We start from the raw sequence: 19,148 nt of genomic DNA, 5'->3' as shown, positions 1-19,148 counted from the left end.
GAGATCACCTAGTCCCTCCCCAGGGGAGAGTCAAATACAGCAGATTGCTAAAGGCCATGTCCAGGTATGTTCTGTGTATCTCCAAGGATGGGACTCCACAGCCTTTCTGGGCAACCTGTTCTAGTATTTGACCACCCTTAAAGTAAAAAAAATAAAATAATGAGAAAAAAAGTCAGTATGTTTAAACAGAATTTACTGTATTTCAATTTGTGCCCAATACCTCTTGTCCTGCCACTGGGCACCACAGAGAAGAGTCCGACTCCATCTTCTTTACTGCCCCCATCATACACAGATTGATAAAACACTCTCAGCCATCTCTTCTTCAGAATTAAGTCCAGCTCTCTCAGTATCTCCTCAGATATTTAGATGAGCTAAGCATTTAATCATCTTTGTGCTCCGCATACTCCAGTATGTCCATGTATGCCTTGTACTGGGGAGCCTAGCACTGGACACAGCACCCAGATGTGTCTTACCAGTGATGAGCAGAAGTCAGCACTCAACCACCTTCTAATGTTTTTAGTAATACTGCCCAGGACATTATTTGCCTTTGCTGTGCGGGTGCACTGCTGGCTCATGATCAACTGTGCACCAGGACCCCCAGGGCCATCTCTAAGCTGTTTTCCAGCTGGTTGCACCCAGCATGTACTGGTCTTGCAGTTATTTCTGAAAAGGACTTTGCATTTCCCTTTGCTGAACTTCATGAAGTTCCTATCAGTTCATTTCTCCAACCTGTTGAGGCTCCTCTGAATGTCAGCACAGTCAGAACTGTAAAAAAGCAAGATAAACAACCTCCACTGATCTCTCCTTGTCCTCCAAGCTAGACATTTCATCGTAGAAGGCTGTCATGTTGGTCAGACATGATTCTCCCATTATAAACATATGCCACATACTCCCAGTCACCTTCTGTCTGTCATGCTTCTAGAAATGGTTCCCAGGATTAGCTGTTCCATGAGTTTCCCAGGAATTGAGATGAGGCCTTTGGTTTCCTAGATTTCTCTTCTTGCCTTTCTTGAAGGTTAAGGTGACATCTGTTTTCTTCCAGTTCTCAGGAACCTCCCCAAATTGCTATGACCTTTCAAATGAAATGGAGAGTGACCTTGCAGTGACAGGAGCCAGCACCAGCTCCCTCTGCACTGTGTATCCCATCAGGGTGCACAGACTTGTATATGTGCAGTTAGTTTAAATGTTCCTTAACATGATCCTCTTTCACTAAGGGTAAGAATTCCTTGTGCCACACTTTTCCACATGTCTCAGAGACCTGAGATTCACAAAATCACAGAATCACAGAATGATCAGGGTCAGAAGGCACTTCTGGAGATCATCTAGTCCAACCCCTGCTAAAGCAGGGTCACCCACAGCAGGTTGCACAGGATCACATCCAGGCAGGTTTTGAATATCTCCAGAGAAGGAGACTCCACAGCCTCTCTGGGCAGCCTGTGCCAGTGCTCCGCCATCCTCAAAGGAAAGAAGTTCTTATATTCAGATGGAACTCCCTGTGTTGCAGTTTGTGCCTGTTGTCCCTTGTCCTGTTGTGTCCCTGTGTGAGATGTGGACACACTGGTCACCAAGCATGGCCACAGGTTGCCCAGGGACTTTGTGGAGTATCCATCTTTGGAGATACTCAAAAGCTGTCTAGACACGGTCCAGGACAACTGGCTTTAGGTGGCCCTGCCTGAGCAGGAGGGTTGGATCAGATGACCTCCAGAGGTTCCTTCCAACCTCAACCATTCTGTGATTCTTGATTCTTCCAAACAGATCAAAGTCTGCTCTCCTGAAAGCCATGTATGCAATCCTGCCTTTCACCTGCTCCCTCCTTGTAGGATCTTGAACTCAATGATCTCATGGTCACTGCTGCCAAGGCTGCAGCTTCACATCCCTGAACATAAGGAGGGTTCCTTATTGTTCATAAGGAGGAAGTCCAGCAGAGCATCTTCCTTCATCAGCTCCTCCAACAGCCATGTCAGGAATTCATCATCAAAGCACTCCAGAAACTTCCTGGGTTGCTTGTGCCCTACTGTATTGTCCCTTCAGCAGACAACAGGGTGGTTAACATCCCCCATAAGGACTAGGGCCTGTAAACTTGAAGGCTTCTTCCAGTTGTTTGAAGAAGGTTCTCAGCTGAGTCATCACCTGTCCCCAGCAGAGCTTCACGCACCCCTGCTGCTCATGTAAGGGGCAACTCTTCCTCCTCACCACCTCAGCCTGTGCTCCCTAAGAGCCTGTGCCCCTCCTCTGGACCACTCGTGACTGCAGCGAGACCACAGCCCTGCTTGCTCCCCATGCCACAGGTGCTGGTGCGCAGGCACTTCAGGGGGGCCCCCACTTGCACTGACTCCCCACAAAGCGTATGACAGCCTCCCCTGTGTGCCACCACCCGGCACCTATGCGCACATGCTGCAGGCGGGGCCCTTTCCACCGTTATCCAATGTCTCCAGGATATGTCCTGCCCATGTCACCCTGCGCACTTTGCTTATAGAGCCGGTCCACAGCCTGTGCACCTAACCATGGGGCAGCACAGCGTGTGCACCTAACCATGGGGCAGCACAGCCTCTGCACCTAACCGTGGGGCAGCACAGCCTGTGCACCTAACCGTGGGGCAGCACAGCCTGTGCACCTAACCGTGGGGCTGCACAGCGTGTGCACCTAACCGTGGGGCTGCACAGCCTGTGCACCTAACCGTGGGGCTGCACAGCGTGTGCACCTAACCGTGGGGCAGCACAGCCTGTGCACCTAACCGTGGGGCTGCACAGCCTGTGCACCTAACCGTGGGGCTGCACAGCGTGTGCACCTAACCATGGGGCAGCACAGCCTCTGCACCTAACCATGGGGCAGCACAGCCTCTGCACCTAACCATGGGGCAGCACAGCCTGTGCACCTAACCGTGGGGCTGCACAGCCTGTGCACCTAACCGTGGGGCAGCACAGCCTGTGCACCTAACCGTGGGGCTGCACAGCCTGTGCACCTAACCGTGGGGCTGCACAGCGTGTGCACCTAACCATGGGGCTGCACAGCCTCTGCACCTAACCGTGGGGCTGCACAGCCTGTGCACCTAACCATGGGGCTCCAAAGAATCTGCACCTACACATGGGGCTTCTCTCCCCACCCGTGCACCTCCCTCATCACTCCCAGGCTAAAGCCCGCACACCAGCGCGCCCAGCCTGCGGGCAAAGACGCCTGTGCTGCCGGTCCGGTGGGTGCCGTCCCGTCCCGGCAGTCCCCGTCTCCGGGCGCCACCGCGCCGCCTCAGCCGCCCACTCCCCGCCGGCGACACTGGCTGTGCGCCCGCCTGCCGAACCGCAGGCTCCCTCCACCACTCCCCGAGCCCTTCTTCCCCGCCGCCGGCACCTCGGGGACCCCGCCGGGACCCCCCGCCCCCGGGCCGGGCGGCGCAGAGCGGGGTCCGAGCTGGGCACGGCCGGGCCGGGGCTGCGGGGGCCGCCGGCTCCCTCTCCTGGCCCGGCGGCGGCACGGCGGCCGGGGGCGGCCGCGGCAGCGGGACAGAGGCCGCGCCGGTGCCCAAAGACAAAAAAAAAAAAAAAAAAAAAAAAAAAAAAAGTTTTTTTTTTTTCAAGAGGAATTCGTATCTCCCGTTAATCCCCGGCTTCCCTCCGGGCTGCCTCACCGAACAGAGCGCGTTTGCTTTGCTGGTGTGAATTCAACGCAGCTACATTTAGTGCCGAATACACGCTAATTCTTGGAGGGAGAGTAAAATCTGCTGAGCTGGGTGTTCTGAGCGAGTAGAAAAATTGGGTTCAAAACCTCTCGTGAGCAAGGAACAAATGATTCCTTGTCCTATGTTTTCTTGATATGTGCCCTAAATGCTGAGTTCTGGTGGGAAAGTGAACAGCTCCTGCATTTAAAAAGGCTGAACCCGGGTTCTTTACGGCTCTGGCCTCAGATTCAGCTCCTGCTTCGCGATCACAAGTGGGAAGAAATTAGATCCAGTCTGCAGGAACTGCTGGAGATACAGAGAGGACTGGCAATTCACAGGGTGGAGGGGAAGCATGCAAATAAAACATATAGCACTGTATTATTATTGTTATCGTTGTTGTTGTTGTTATCCAAACTTTTTCTATATTGAAAAGATATACAGATCAAATTGTGACAGAAGTTTGCAAACTGTCAAACAAATGTCAGCAATGTTCTTATCCAGCTCTAGTGTAGCGGAGGAGCAGATAGGTGGTCATCACTTGGTGCATTAAACCCATGAGCTTTATAAAAGTTACGCAAACAAGAAAAGTAATAGTGAATTTATGACAAAAGATTAGGGGTGTGTCCACAGGGAAAACTCAAGAAAGATTCACTTCTTTAAGTGGATTAGCAAAACCTCATTAAGCTCCTTTGAGGATCCCCTTATTCAGTAATAAATTGTCTTTACACTTACACTAAAAGTGAGTTTTTACACTTTAAATTTACACCTTTAGTTCATTTGGATTGATTTTCTTCAGTGTCCTGTTTAGGAAGATCCCAAGCAATTGAATTTTAGGCAGTTTGGAGCACAAAATACATGTTAAAGACTTTAAGATTCATTCTTTCAATGCAAGACCAAGGTCATTACTGCTACTGTGGTGAGGAACCTTCCCTGCACCATCTGCATTGCAATATCAGGTCCTACCTAGAGACACTGACTCAAAATCAGGATTTCTCTTGGCTGTAGGAGTCCTAAGACCTCCACATGAAAGATAAGTGTCATGACTGTTGAAGTTAGTTACTGTCCTGAACTTCTTTGGAAAGATAAGAGAATGCAATTCAAAATGAAGACACCTAGGTATAGAAGTCTATAGGGACACTCCCTACCTGTGGTTGTATTGACTGCCCGAGCCTTTGTTGTAGTTGCTGGAGCCTCTGTAGAGGTTCAGCCTCTGGGAACTCAGTCCAGCCGTCTGGTCGTGGGATGTCTCTTATATAAGACGGTCGATTTTGAGACTTATTCAACATATCCACACGAGAACAGCAGATAAGACTGATGCATGCTGAATGAACAAACAACATGAGGGCACCCCAGATGGAACTACTATCTATGTTTAGGCAAGTAAAATTACCCTAAGCCTTCTATGCTAGAAAGGTGGTAGCTCTTTTGCTTTTATTGACCATGATGGGAGTTAGACACATTCTGTGCCTTCAAACAAATACCTTTACAGGCCTTAATTTTGAACTTAGTCATAAACATAAAAGTAGTGCTGGGTTTGTGTTGTGGGTTTTTTTTTGTTTTTATTTTTTTTTCATTCCTGATCTGAGTCAGATATTTGATATGTATTTAGCTGAATTTCATGTATCGCAGTTTTATGTAAGACATAAGCACCCTGAACTTGTGTGACCAAGTAAGGATATGGCAGTCTCAGTCATGAGGAAGAATCTTATGAATTTTGCGTCTGCAGAGCTAAGCAATTTGTAACCCTATTCTGAACATGAACTAATTTTAGGCACTAACATCCCAGTATAGATGGGATTGCAGCGGGCTGGATCCTCTCTGGTGTATCTGTCTTTCATTCTGGCATGCAGGACATCGCACTGCTTGTGACAGTCCCCACCCCAACACTCGTTCTGCTACTGCTAGAATTTGGGGGATGAACAGAGGCTTCTAAACATTTATAAGCACAAAAAGAAATTGTTGAGTGATTTTTTTTACTGGCCTGTTGATCAGTTACACTCCTATGACCTACATAAGCAATTTCCTACATGGGGAATACCTGTGGGACAAAAGGCAGAACAGACTTCCTTAAAGGACCTTCTCTTCCTGTAAGCTTTTAATGGCTTTACAGATAACTCAGCTTTTCCTTTAGGGACAAAACCAAATGTGGTTTTGGGAACAGTGGGAAACTGGGGGGGGGGGGGGGGGGGGGCACCTCCCCTTGTACCTCCCAACAGCCAACAGCGCCTTGCTTTTAGGACAAGCTATGAAAGCCGGGGGTGCTGCTACCCTTCTGGTCTGGGGGGGCGATAAGGGAGAAAAGCCCGAGGCTCGCCCTTTCTGCCAGCCGGCCCGGCTGCGGGGCCGCTGCGGGGGGATGCGGGAGCGGGGCGCGCGGGGGCGGTAGGGGGCGGGCGGGCCCGGAGCATCGCTCGAGGGGCTCCCGCTCCGCTGCCGGCCGCGGGGCGCTCCGCAGAGGGTGCGATCCTGGAAAGCTGGATGCAGGACAAATCTGCGAGCTTCCTGGCTGCCGTCCCGCACGCCTGCCCTCGCAGCGGACTTTCACTCGAGCTGCCGGCGCTGCCGAGCGGCGCTCGCCCGGATCGGGTTTCAAAATCAGGGTCTAATTTTAAATGAGATGTCAAAACCCGGGACTGACACATAGTGGGAAAGACTGGAAGGAGGCAAACCACAGGTAATCTATGGGAACAGCTCGGGAGCCACGCTGACAGCTGGGAAGGGGAACCTCGTTCCTTCCCGGCTTGTTCCTTCGGGTGCTGAGCTCCTCCTGCGGTGCTGCCGAACAGCTTGACAAGGATCAGCGGAAGCCAGGAATGTCATTCCAGTTTTGTGAAGCACTCGGTAACCTATGGGACCCATTCCCCTGCCTCAGTTTCTCTGTGTCTCAAAGAAACTACTTCACGGAATAAAACCAGGACTGAAGAGCCAAGTATGGCAGTACTCCCTCACGGAAGAGGGCTCTTCAGTAGCATCCCTGCACTTGACTGGGGCTCTTGTGTTTTCTTTTCCTTGCTCTCTTTGGAACATTATAGACCCTTGGGAAAGTCTCCAAGCCAGAAGCAGAGAAGTCTGGCGACGCAGAAAGGAAGAAAAGTGGCTAAAACCAGCCAGGCAGCCACTGTCTTGGAAATAATAATAATAATAATAAAAAAATATAGAAACATTGAATTAAAATACTCAGTTTCCAGTATGTTTTATGAGATGAAATAATCTGGATAAATGCAACTACTGGACAGATGTAACTGCACCACCTCAGATGAAGCCAAATTATCTGCTGGTTAGAAACTCAGCTAGCAACCTTTAGCTGGGCAGATACACAGCAAGAGAGGAAAGCTCATTTGTCAAGGGTGAACCAAAGATTTCTCTTTACTCACCTTTTTAGTTTTTTCTTTTTCTTTTTATCTTTTTTGTTTCCTCTTCTTTTTTACCAATAGAGTTAGGAAAAAAATATGACAGCAGGAACAGCCTGCTTTGCCTGTCTACCTGGAGGATGGTTGCCTGAATGCTTCCACTTGGGTCCTAAAGCTGGGAAGGTGAGAGCAGAGTGCTGTGGGGAGCAGGGGTTCGACAGGGAAATACCTCTCCTTGGACATTGCCTCACCTATGGAATTTTTTCCATAGGCAGTGCTTTTAAAAATAACAATAAAAAATTAATAAAAGGATATATTTTGTCTTACTGAAGATGCAGACACCTTAAAAGACACTAAGAAGACCCAGTTAAGAACTAATTTCCTCTATGTCCTCAGCTCATTTCAAATTGCCACTGTCAGTATGTCCTTCCTTACTTCACCCCCTCCTCAACATGAGACCAAAACCCAGATTCCCTTCACGCACAATTTCCCACACTATGTTCAACTCCATTTTTGTCTGCTTTCTACCACCAGATTATTGCCTATGTCTCATCCATCCTGGTTGTTTTTTCTTGTTTCTTTGCCTTTGTGTAGGATGAGTGTTACCGTCACACAGAGGGCCTGAAGCAGAAGCTGACTTCCAGACCATTCCATAAACCAGGGAGCAGAAATCTGGGCTCAAGCTGCAATCCGAGAAGCTCTCTAAGGGTACAGATTTCCCCATTGTCTGTCTCTGTAACACTATACAGCACCAGCACACCACAAGCGCAACCAACTCACAGGTTTTAAGATCACACATGTTAGGGTGACTTGCTGAATTAGAGTTCAAAGTATTTGGCATTTTATAGGTTATTAGAGTATCTAGAGGTAGAAGCTGTTAGCAAATAGTTAAAAAGAAAAGATAATTGGTGAGCTTTCATTAGAGAGAGAAAAAAACAGAGAGAAGCTGTTATCAGTGCCAATCAACATTGGAGACTGAAATCTTGGGCAATTCTGAAGAGAGGAATTTGTTTTCAATCCTTCCCCTTCTAGCAGTATTATAGAGACAGAAATCCAGGTCCCTGATTAACCCCTGAGTAAAGAATAACCTTCACCTAGAGAGCTCTGCTTTCAAAAGAGTTGGCCCCTGTAACTAGAGCCTGTTCAATTATTCTTCTTCAAAGAGAGCAGGCAACCAAGAATGTCAGCTTCATAGAAGGAGCTATAATTTCGAAGCAACTTCCTGTTTGTTGATTTATTTTTTTGATCTCATGGTGTTGTAAATGGGAGGAAACAGCATGAAGGAGATTTCCCCCCCCCCCCCCTTTTTTTTTTTTTTGTTCTACATTACATTTTGCAATTGCAGAAGTTTACAGATGAAGGTTGTTTTCTGTCTTTATTTATTGATTAAAAATGAGAAGACTCTATACATGTGTAGCTACCAAATACTTGATGAATTTAAATATGTCAGATAGCATATGACAGTGTTCCTGTCCAAAATCAAATGATGACCTTCACGTACTAAAAAAAAAAAAAAAGCCAAAAGCAACTGAAAATCACACACTAGCGGCTATTCAGAAGAAAAGGACACATAGCTGAAGCTGGGTTTAGACATGAAGTATCTCCCTGGAAGAAGTCAGCCTGTCAAAATCTCTCTTTCTTGGCAAGGTCCCATAAGGGGAGTATTTTCACAAAGATGAAAAGAGTGTTAAATGCTAACATTCTTCCAGATTGGATGCGCATTCCTCCTTATACATATTTTTGTTATGAAACAAATGCATTTTGGTAAATTTAGGGAAGTGTTTCTGTGTTTCCTCCTCTACTGTATATTTTGTGTGATAATATGGCACTGATTTCCTATCTAATTTAAAACAGTTTAAAATAACTGGCAACATCTAGTAGCTTTCTGTTCTTCCAACCTTTATTTTCTCTTCTGTGTATTTTAATGCGGAGTGGGGGAGCTGGCTGGGGTTATTTACTTTTTGTTACTTTTCTGGTTTAGAATAAGACAACACAGGCTTTGACCTTCTCCATTTTGTGTCTGGCTGTCTCACCATCACTAGGCTTTTCTGTTCAGTGTCCCAAATCACATGGCGGAAAGAAATGTTTGGATTTAAACTCTGGTGTTTTACAGTCTGAGATTCAGCTCTTGAAAGACAATAAAAATCTTTATAAAATGATACGCTGGTTCCCTTCAAGCATTCCTCCAGCATTTGGAAGCCAGAAGATACATCTACTCTGTTTTCTTTGTCACAGCCTTTCTATTTCACAGTGTTAGATCTCTGATTTGGGGGCCCCCAAATTAGTGTTTGCCTTTGATTTCAAAAATAAAAGCAAAGAAAAAAAAAAAAAAAAAAAAGAAGAAAAAACAATCTATAGTCTTCTCCCTTCTCCCAAAATACATGCTTTGGGCAACCTCAAGCCAAATGAGTAGGTGAATAGTATCTACATGGACAGACACTTTCCCAAATATCCCTGTAAACCTAATGCACACTCTTTGGGTGTATGGGAGCTGTGCAGTATAGGCAGGCTTAATCCCAGAGGCTGAAAAGCTGCAGCCTGATAACCTTCAACATACTCAGATAATACTGGATACATGTAATATACAGATATCAGATGCTACTGCTCTCTCATTAGGAGATTGGACCTTTGTCTTGTCTTTTAAACTGATATTTTTTCCTTTCTAGCAGACTACCCTTTTTCAGGTTACCTTTTTTCTTTTTTCCCAGGGAAATAGGTTGTTTTATTCAGATTGTATCTTCATGTGTATTTTCCTAATCCCTTTTTTTCCTACGTGGTTAGTGCCATTTTCAATAAAGTAATCTTCACAAAAAAGTGTCAATGAGACACATCAAGCTTTCACAGATCACAAATATTAGGCTACAGAAATGGGTAGGTGGAATATGGTTTTAGGAAAAAAAATATGTTAAGGAAATTAAGTCTTATTTTCTGGTCTCTCTCTAGAAAACAAGATATGTGTTTTGTTATAAACACATTCTAACACTCAGTTCCTAATCTGGGAATGGAAACCCAGCCTCTACCGTAGGTAAGCTTCCACTCCAAGCAAAGCCTCCACCAAGGCAATTGTAGCTGACATCCCCTCACGATCACTTCTAGCATGTGCAGCCTGTGAGTTTCCTTGGAAACTGCCATGCAGCAAGCATGAGATTATGGCACATGACTGCTAAACTGCATAGCTTTACTCAGGAAAATAAAGGAATCCAGGACTGGGGACCAGGACTGCAGTCCACCTCCCAAGGACAGTAACTGCTGGTTTTCAATCTGAGGCTTCTAATGGCCAATGTATTAGTTCTATGCGGTCACAAAAGATAATGAACTAAAGCAAATCTGCTGTTTATAAGCTTATGTTTATTACGTGACAGCCTGTTTTTTCTGCTGGGAGTCGGGGGCAGGGGCGAGGGTGTGTGCGAAACTGAAAAGCAAGTCTTAAAATCACTGCACCTCCAAGGAGCATTTATAAGTCAGCTATGAGGCCTTATGACATTTTCCTTAGGCTGAACTGATGTGGATAAACTACCACACAGAGACCCTGTTTAAACAAAGTGTTCCCTCTCAAGATCTCCGTGGTTATGCGGTGCTCAAGGTGAGAACTTGAGGATGGCTGTATTGGCCCAGCCAGATGTCTACCAGCCTGCACCTGGCAAAGTCTATAATAAATAACTTGGAGAAGAACGTAAGTGCAAAGGAAGCATGCGATTCTTTGTGTTCAAGCACCCTTGACAGATTTGCCTGCCATGGACTTAGCCATTTTTAAATGCTCATAAACCTCATACAGCTCCATCCTGCAGCAAGCAGTCCCACGGGTTACCTCCACACCGGGCAAGGGAGCTTTTCCTTTTGTTTATTATGAATCTGGGTCCTGCTGGCTTCCTTTGATGACCCTTGGCTCTTGTATCAAAAAGACAGTGACCAATTGTACCCTATTCACCTTCTCCTTTCTACTAATGATTTTACAGCTCCTCTATCAGATCCCCCTCCAGTCATCCCAGTTTGAGGCTGGAAAGCACTACAGTCATTGTTTTACAGTGCACTTTTACATGCAGTTTGTCTGCGGTGATGTCAGCTTGGAGCATACATTTTCTTGTAGTTTTATTAGGCGAGACTGATTAGCTGTGTCCTCAAATACATAATTTAGCCTGTGGGCTTTGTAGTCTCTGTATGAATTTGACCCAGTATATACAGGTCACAGGAAAGCTTAATGATTTAGGTATTTAGAGGTTCTTCAGGAGCCTAACTTTGCTTCTGCCATCCCCTCACAGCAGTATTTATTATACTCAGCTTCAAATTAATTCATATGAAGTTATACTGACTTCAAAGGTTCTGATTTAAATCCCCCCTTCCCTGTCTGATATCTTTCTGGGAATGTGCTTCATCCCCCCAGCCCCTGCCAGGAGCCCGTGGCCCTGGGGCAGGCAGAGCACCCACCCGGAGCCATCTGGCATCTGCCCGCAGTCCTCCGGGGCACTGGCTCACTGAAGGACAGCTGCCCGAAACAAATGGCGACCTCTGTCATCTGGGCCATCAATTGTTCCAACATCTGGCAACTGGCTTTCTTATGGGAGCTGACATTTGGCTGCTTTGGACTGAGGATTTTAGGATCCATGGGCCAGAGCAGAAAACAGGACAAATCCCAATTTTTGTATCACCAGAATATGTTAGCTTTTTTTTGTTGTTGTTGTTTTGTTTGATATGTACTTCAAATGGCTTGCAGTAACTTGGAATAACAACATAAAGAACTCAAAGCAAATAATCAAATTATCACAGTGAGAGAACCCCTTTGACAAATTTTTGCTGGTCTTAGCCCATTCTTGCATTGAGACCTTACTGCAACTGCAACAACTTCTTTAAATTCTGTAACAGAGACTCTCCTACACCTTAGTGGTGTATTTAAACAAATATACTTACTAGCATTATTGCCGCTGTCTCCACTGAACTTAGGTGCTTGGCCTTGTGAGTTTCTACCCAACCTTATATATGCACCCATGTGCACAATAACAGCTAGCTGGCCTGGCTCCCTGTGTTAACTCTCTCTTTTCATAACTTTTCTTCAACAAAAGATAGATGTCAGGATGCCTCTAAACTTGAAACATTTCAATGTGCTAAAAAGTGCCTTTGGTCTTTAATTGCATTCATAAAACAATTTGGGAAAAAAAATACAGAAAAGTAATATCCTGGAAATCTTAGCAAAGCTAATAGTGAACTCTTGAAAACTGCATTCAGGTATTGTATACATTTTTATTGTGTTAATGCGGTCGCACAGATGGCTACAAATAAAATAAAAGTTTAACATATAATACTTATTTCAAGCTACAAAAACTGTCCTTAAAAGATCCTTTCCTCAGACTCTAGGCAGATTTGACATAAAACAAGGCAGGGTGGTTAGGTGGGGGTTGGGGTGGGGGCAAGCAAATAACTAACAAATAAGCAACTAAAATAAACTTTCAAAATGAAGAAATAAATGTTATCAAGCACTAAAAAAAAGAAATCCAAATAAAATATATATGTGACAAACACGTAGGTATAAAGAAACACAATTATTAAAATGTATAGGACCAAATGTATTATTTCAAATCTACTAACTACAATATAGAATGCAGACTTTTAGAGCTAATTGAACTAGTCAGCATGAGCAGATACTAAGGTACAGTGACTGCACTGATTTATCAAAACACCAAACCTTCAAATAGTCGAGTCCAGAAGAAGAGGAAGAAAAAAAAAAAAACCAATCTAAAGTGGAAATACTTATTTTTCTGTGTGTTGAGGTTTCATCTGGGCTCCCTGTGAAAAATGGAGACGGAAAACAATACTGTCGAGCTACACAGCCCCATTTCAAGCACCTCGCTGCAGCAGTCAATGACGGATTCTGAAATGGAGTTAGGCTTGTTTAGCATGCCTGCAGGGTCACGCGGAGTGACCCATTCCCTCTGGTTTCACTTAAAACTCAGATTTTCTCCATGAAGATAACATGTTCTTCTGATATTTAGTTACCTGGTCTCCAGAAAGATCTCATTTTTCATGGTGTAATTTTTAACCTTTGCTTTAGATGTCTTTTTTTAACATAAACTCTTTTAACCTGATCTATTTCCTCAAAGAACATGTGCTTGGAAGGAAAATGTTTAGTTATTGAAGTATCTTAAGAAATCAAAGTTTACTGTAGTTTTAGCTTACTAGGTTACAAAGGGGTGTTAAGGCAATCATTGCATGTTCTTGCTTTTATTTCTTTCAATATTGTGTGATATAAATATATGAATATTCATATAGATAAACTGATTCTGTGCATGCTTATACTGAGAGCTTTTGTACTGAAAGAAATCATGAGCTAGCATTTCCATGGCTTTTTTTTTTTTAATTCAGAAACACACACGATTCATGATATACATACTAATTTAAAAAAAAAATATTTTTTTAAACATAGATTAAATTATGACAGAAATTTTCATGAAAAATTCCAGAAAACAGCTCAACCGTCTTCTGAGTGTGAAATGCTGAACAGCATTGCTTTGTGCTGAAGGCTTTCCGAGACAACTGGAAAAATACCTGGGCAGATCCTCCCTGGCATAAACTGGTATCAGGTGAGGTACAGGCTGGCACTGGGAGAAGACCTGGCTGAGCGTATTCAGTTGAGAACATGCTGCTGTTTGCCTGACAGCCGTAAAGGCATATTGGATACAATATCTGTGCGAGTACTTTCTGCTTGTCATGCAGGGAATGGCAAGTCACAGACCACCTCCCTGCCCAAGTGCCCCTTAAGAGGCCTGATTGGCATGTGAGGAATGCAAGGATTAGTGATGTAAACTGCAGCAAATCCGGAGTTTAACGAGGGCAGAACCTATTTAAATATATCACTGAGAGCTTGGAAATGCATTTTCCTATTTTGCTTTCTCCAGTCTCCACTTCTTAAACCTCCTGCCTTGTAACCTGAAAACTCTGTTTGCTGTCCCAGTCACGGGAACAGCCTCCTCCCCTGCTGCTCGGTAGCGGCCCCTCTTTGTCCATCCTTCTATGCTCTATCTCTCAATCTGTTCATTTATTTTTATTTTTAAGAGGGGAGAGTGTGGTGTGTTGTTTGCCTTGCAAAACAGATGCTTCAGAGAGTGGGCCTATACCTGAGAAATCACAAACGATTCAGAGCATCATTGCTTGCACAGACATAAAACCTTTCAGCCCAGGAAACCCCCCAAAATATCTCCCACCTGCAGAATCCCTCCCTGAGAAAAGCACAACTGATGAAATCAGTGCAGTTACTCATCACCTCTGAGACCATGGTTTCACATGAGGATTTTGCTGGTGGAAAGCCAATTTAAGAAGTTTCATCCCCTTTTTCACTCTCACCTGCTCATTCCTTTCTCAGTCACCCCACCTCTGGTGGGGGAAGCTTATCAGTCCTTCAGCAAGGCTAACTCATTCATTGGTATTGCTGCTGACAGCTGGAGTGATGCAGGTTAATAAACAAAGAAAAGCAACACTTGAGGAAGGGTGGGAGAGACTGTCTGTTTGCTTAGATCATTTCACTGAACCATTTTTGAGTATGGTTACCCAGACAGTTGAATTGCCACATCCGAGTACCAACATAGGAGGGGAAGACTGCTCTGAAACTAGCTTTGCAACTTGAAAAATTATAATGTGGAATTTCAGCCTGGTTTCTTGGGTGTGTGGAGTAATATACATTCAGGAATCATGTTACACCTGACTGAAAGGCAACCAAATCTGTTGCACAATGACTGCTTTTGGGAACGTAAGATAACAAATTCTGATAGAACCTGTATGAAGATGTTGAGACTTGTGCAAGGGCTAATTCCTTGCTTTCTGTTCTCAGGAACATCGAGGCGTGGCAGATTTTATATCCTCCTTACACAGGCAGTTCTGATCCTACTCATCACAAAACAGGTGCCAGAAAGCTAGAAAAAAGTTTACAGAAGAGCAACAAGGACAACCAAAGGAGTGCAAAGGCTTCCACAGAGGCAAGAACAAAATAAGCCAGGTGACATAGCTGAGGAAAGGGAACAATTCCAGAGCGGCAGGAGAAATGCCTATGAAATTATGAGTGGTGTTGAGATGTTACATAAGGATAGTTTGCTTACCATTTCATCCCAGTATAAAAATAGTGGCTTGCTAAAATGCCTAAGGTGTAAGCTGAATACAATCAAATGGAAGTATTTTTTCGCACTGTTTGTAACTAAGGTGTGGAATTTGCTGCTACAGGATGTTATGGGTGCTCAAATCTCACTTAGATTCAAAGGGAGAATGAAAAGGAAGATAAATCCATGAATGGAAACACCTAGAAAGCAAACTTGGCACAGGAGGCCCCTGAAGTTCAACCAGTGGAGGCTGTTTGGTGAAATGTCAGTCTATGCTTCCACCTTCTTCTTTACTTCCACAGACACCTCGTGGCTGCCAAAGATGAGATACTAGGCTGGATGGGATGGGTTTGGACCTGATCCAGCACATCTGTTCTGGTGTTCTGCAACACTAAAGATGTGTAAATCTGGAGATGGCCTTGTGTTCCTACATGTTGTTATGCTCCTATGTGGGCAAGGCAGCAAAATGACCCTCCGTTGTATCTACAAAAGAGTAGTGTGGACCTGTGTCCACATCTCAAATTGGGGAGCAGAGAGGGGTGCTCCCTTATCCCTGGAGCCAGCACAGATGGGCCTGGCAGCCTGATCTTTATCCTTCCCCTTATAGGAAGAACTTGTGGGGAGTAAGAGAACAATCCAGGGCTCAGTTCTTCAACTGATTGTGAGCTATGGGTATTTGATGCTAGTTAGGAGTCACTACACACACTAGTTAATACATCCAAATCACTAGTAGTTGTGGTGTGGTTGGTTCCAGCTATAAACCCTCCAGCACCTGAGCACTTGTGTTTACAAAATACAGATCCTTTAGAGCTTATCTGAAAAGACAATTTCTCATGAAGAACATTTTGTGACCTAAAAATCAATGCATTTAATAAATGTACAGAGACACTAATTGTCTAAGTTTATCGAGACTGGTACAATAATGAAGAAATGGATATATGCAGGTGTTTGACTGAAGCTTTGGTTTAAAGTCCTATAAAAGGAAGTATTAGAAGAAAAGACTTATGTTCATCTGTATTTTCCTTTTAATAATCTCATCATGTTTAATGTTGCACTATTACATAGTTCTTATTTTGCATAAATACATGATGATTATAGCTGTATAACCTTGGCAACACAGTGTCCTCTTGAGGCAGCCTGAAATAGAAGAGAAATGCAGATTATACTACAGAACTACCCTTTTGGGAACAATATTTTATTATGTTTTATTTCCTTTCCATAAAATTCAAAGAAAATGAAGGCAATTTGGGTTCTACAAAACCAATGATAAGCTGGTAGAGGGAATTCCTAAATCACCCTCAGGCACAGCCATACACATAAGTATAGGCAAAGATGGTCGAGAAGATCAGGCTACACTCATGAACACCTTGAACCCGACCTTCTGAACTTAGAGGTTTGTGATTTCAAGCAGGAACTTGTATAAAAATGATTAATTGTATGAAAATTGCGAGGCCAGATCTCAGACACAGGAAACAACTGTATGCTGTAGTTTACTACTGGGTGGAAAAAGACACATGGGGGAAAGGAAGTACTAAAAACCGAGGGTCCGGTTGTTCATTAGTTTATACAGCCTGAGAATGTGGCCCAGGGAGTCTCTCAGGGTTGGCCGTTAGGGCCATTGTAAAAGCCATTAGGACTAGCCTGTGATGTCAGTGATAAGCTCAGCTTTCATTTAATAACACAAAATAAAGGCCTTTTTCATGGTGGAGATAGAATCTCAGCCAGCTTGCCTACCACTGAAAGAACACAAAACCAAAACCCTTTCATATAGACAGGCAACTCGCTGTTTTTTGACACTAAATTGACTCTTGGTCTGTTATCCAGGACAGACCAAAACATCACTTGTTATGACCAAACCCGTACTCGTTTGTTTAGGGGAAGTGTTTTCTGTTAGGTGCCTCTTCAGAAGCAGGATGAAAATGCTTCACAGAGCAATGGTCCTATGTACCCTAGACATGCAAATTATGAGTTTTGCCTATGTGAAGAGAAAAGGGCTAAGCCCTTTACTATAGCATGAAAAGGATAAAGCTAAAAAGACTTCGATGAATCAGTGAAATAATCTCTGAAGAATCCCACAGGAATAAACCTTTGCAGCTAAGGAAGGGTGTAGCTTCAGCTTCACCATTGAAGGGCTGGTGCTTTTATTCTCTGGCATGGAAAGTGAAAGAGTGCTTCATTAGCATGTGAGCCCATTAATCTTGCATTTGGCATACAAATTCCCACGTGATTTTAACATCTGCCTGGAAGGTACCTCTCTAATTAGAACAGATATGTTATTCTGGAATTAAAATAAATATCAAAACATATTTCTGTCTTTCAGCTTGCTTTCTTCATACTACCTGTGCTGAAGTAATCATGGATGAAACTTGTCAAGTCCCAAAGGTGCTAATGTTTCATTAAGAAAGCACACAGTAGTAGGGTAATTCAATACTTGTCTATGGGATGTGTCTCTACAGGGTTGTATTGCTGCTAGATCACGGGAACTCCAGCTATGACTGGCAAAACCCTTGCCTGCAGCTTACAACACAGGCGTCTTTAAATAATAAATTTTCAATGTTCAATGCCATGCTGTTTAGCATGACAGTTCTTTTAGTGCTGTTAAAGACAACACTTGTAGCCTAAAAATGCTGATTGAGAAGCTTGGGAGGATTTCCCTCTGCAGGCTAGCCTTGAGCAGTTACAACTCAAATGTCCAGATTCTCACTGAGGCTGGGTTTTCCCATCAAAGGACAAATCAGTGACTGACCACAGACCTCCTGTGGATGAATCCTGGCAACTTCAGTGGGCATCTTCCTTTCGAGCATAAATTTACTGAATGGTTGTCAGCAATCTTCTTGCAATGAGAGAGACTAACTGGAACCCATATGACACTGCAGAGCTTGCTAAAGATAAAAATGACACTGCCTCCTGTTTCCAGAGTTGGCTTCCTGCGTGCACAAGATTTTCTGGAAATTGCTGTTCTTTATCACAGTTTGCAAGGACTTTAAAAGCAAATATAGGCAAAGATGGGACTCCAGAAAGAGTGAAGGCATGTCTCTGTGGTGTCTTTTTGTATAGAAGCAGCATGACCTCATACAGGAAAATCATTTAAGGGGAAGGATGTGTCAGAAGCTGCAGCCACAGCCACACTGGCACACCGGAGGTGTGGCTGAATCATGGAATAAAAGGTATTCCATGCACATAAGCCTGAACCATCATCTGCACACCCATCAAGCTTGAGTCATCCATCCCCAGAGAGAGACTGACACCATCCATTTAAGAGGGCAAGAACACTAACAGTGACAGTGTGCTAATATTGTTCTATCCCCTATATTCCATATATAGTACATCCAATTTCTTTGCCTCTCTAATGGTCATAGTTTCCTAGCTGTGGAAGGATCCCCAGATGAGATAAGACACAGGATTCAAGGTGCATCTGCAAGATGCATTTGTAGAGCAGGACAGAAGAGAATGCAAAAGGGACTATATCATGCTTTCAGGTTTTTGTGCCTGTCCCACCACAGAAAAGGGAGATGAGTGGCATGAATTAGAGACAGGGAAGAAATATATCTCTTACACTTCCACATGCAAAATCATAGTTGTTGGCCGTATGAGTGACAAGAGGAAAAAATACTATTTGTAGGATTTTACTATGACATTTAATAGGTATGTGAGTCTATGTATGTTATTGGCACTATAAGAATTCATCACTTATCCTGGCCATGGTTCGAAATGAGCTCGTACAGGAATTTTTTATTCTAGAAGTAGAGTGAGTTGAAGCATCTTTGTTGATACACAAAATGACGAAAGAAGATGATCAGGCTTAAAAGGAAAAACCACAGACATTGGTGGTCTCCTGTTTCCTTAAGGAAAAAAAGGAAATAAGATATTTGAAGCTTAGCACACTGCGTATCATTTGGTTCAGCTAAAACTCTGTCAGACATGATTCCGTTTCCAGAAGGACTGCAGGCAAGTATGCCTGTTCCATCTGACATTTCTGAGGAAAAACACCTAACTGCATGGAGTGACTAGGCTACAGTGTTTACAGCCAGGGGAGGAAGGTGTCCAGCATCCAGTCTGTTCAGGTTT

The 19,148-nt window shown here is 44.1% G+C and overlaps 1 long non-coding RNA gene across 1 annotated transcript in view; it reads left to right on the top strand.

Annotated features, from left to right (window-relative positions):
• Nucleotides 1-2,562, top strand: part of LOC308064466 — a 197,306-nt gene extending 194,744 nt beyond the window's left edge. Inside the window, exon 2 of the long non-coding RNA XR_013928395.1 lies at nt 1,362-2,562. This is a non-coding gene — a long non-coding RNA (uncharacterized lncRNA). The remainder of the gene's footprint in view (nt 1-1,361) is intronic.
• The last annotated feature ends 16,586 nt before the right edge of the window (nt 2,563-19,148 follow it).

The sequence above is a fragment of the Falco punctatus genome, assembly GCF_963210335.1.
Source record: "Falco punctatus genome assembly, chromosome: 5".
NCBI classification, from domain to species: Eukaryota; Metazoa; Chordata; class Aves; order Falconiformes; family Falconidae; genus Falco; species Falco punctatus.
Note: the sequence above shows the minus strand (reverse complement) of the source record. Positions and strands in the feature narration are given on the sequence as shown.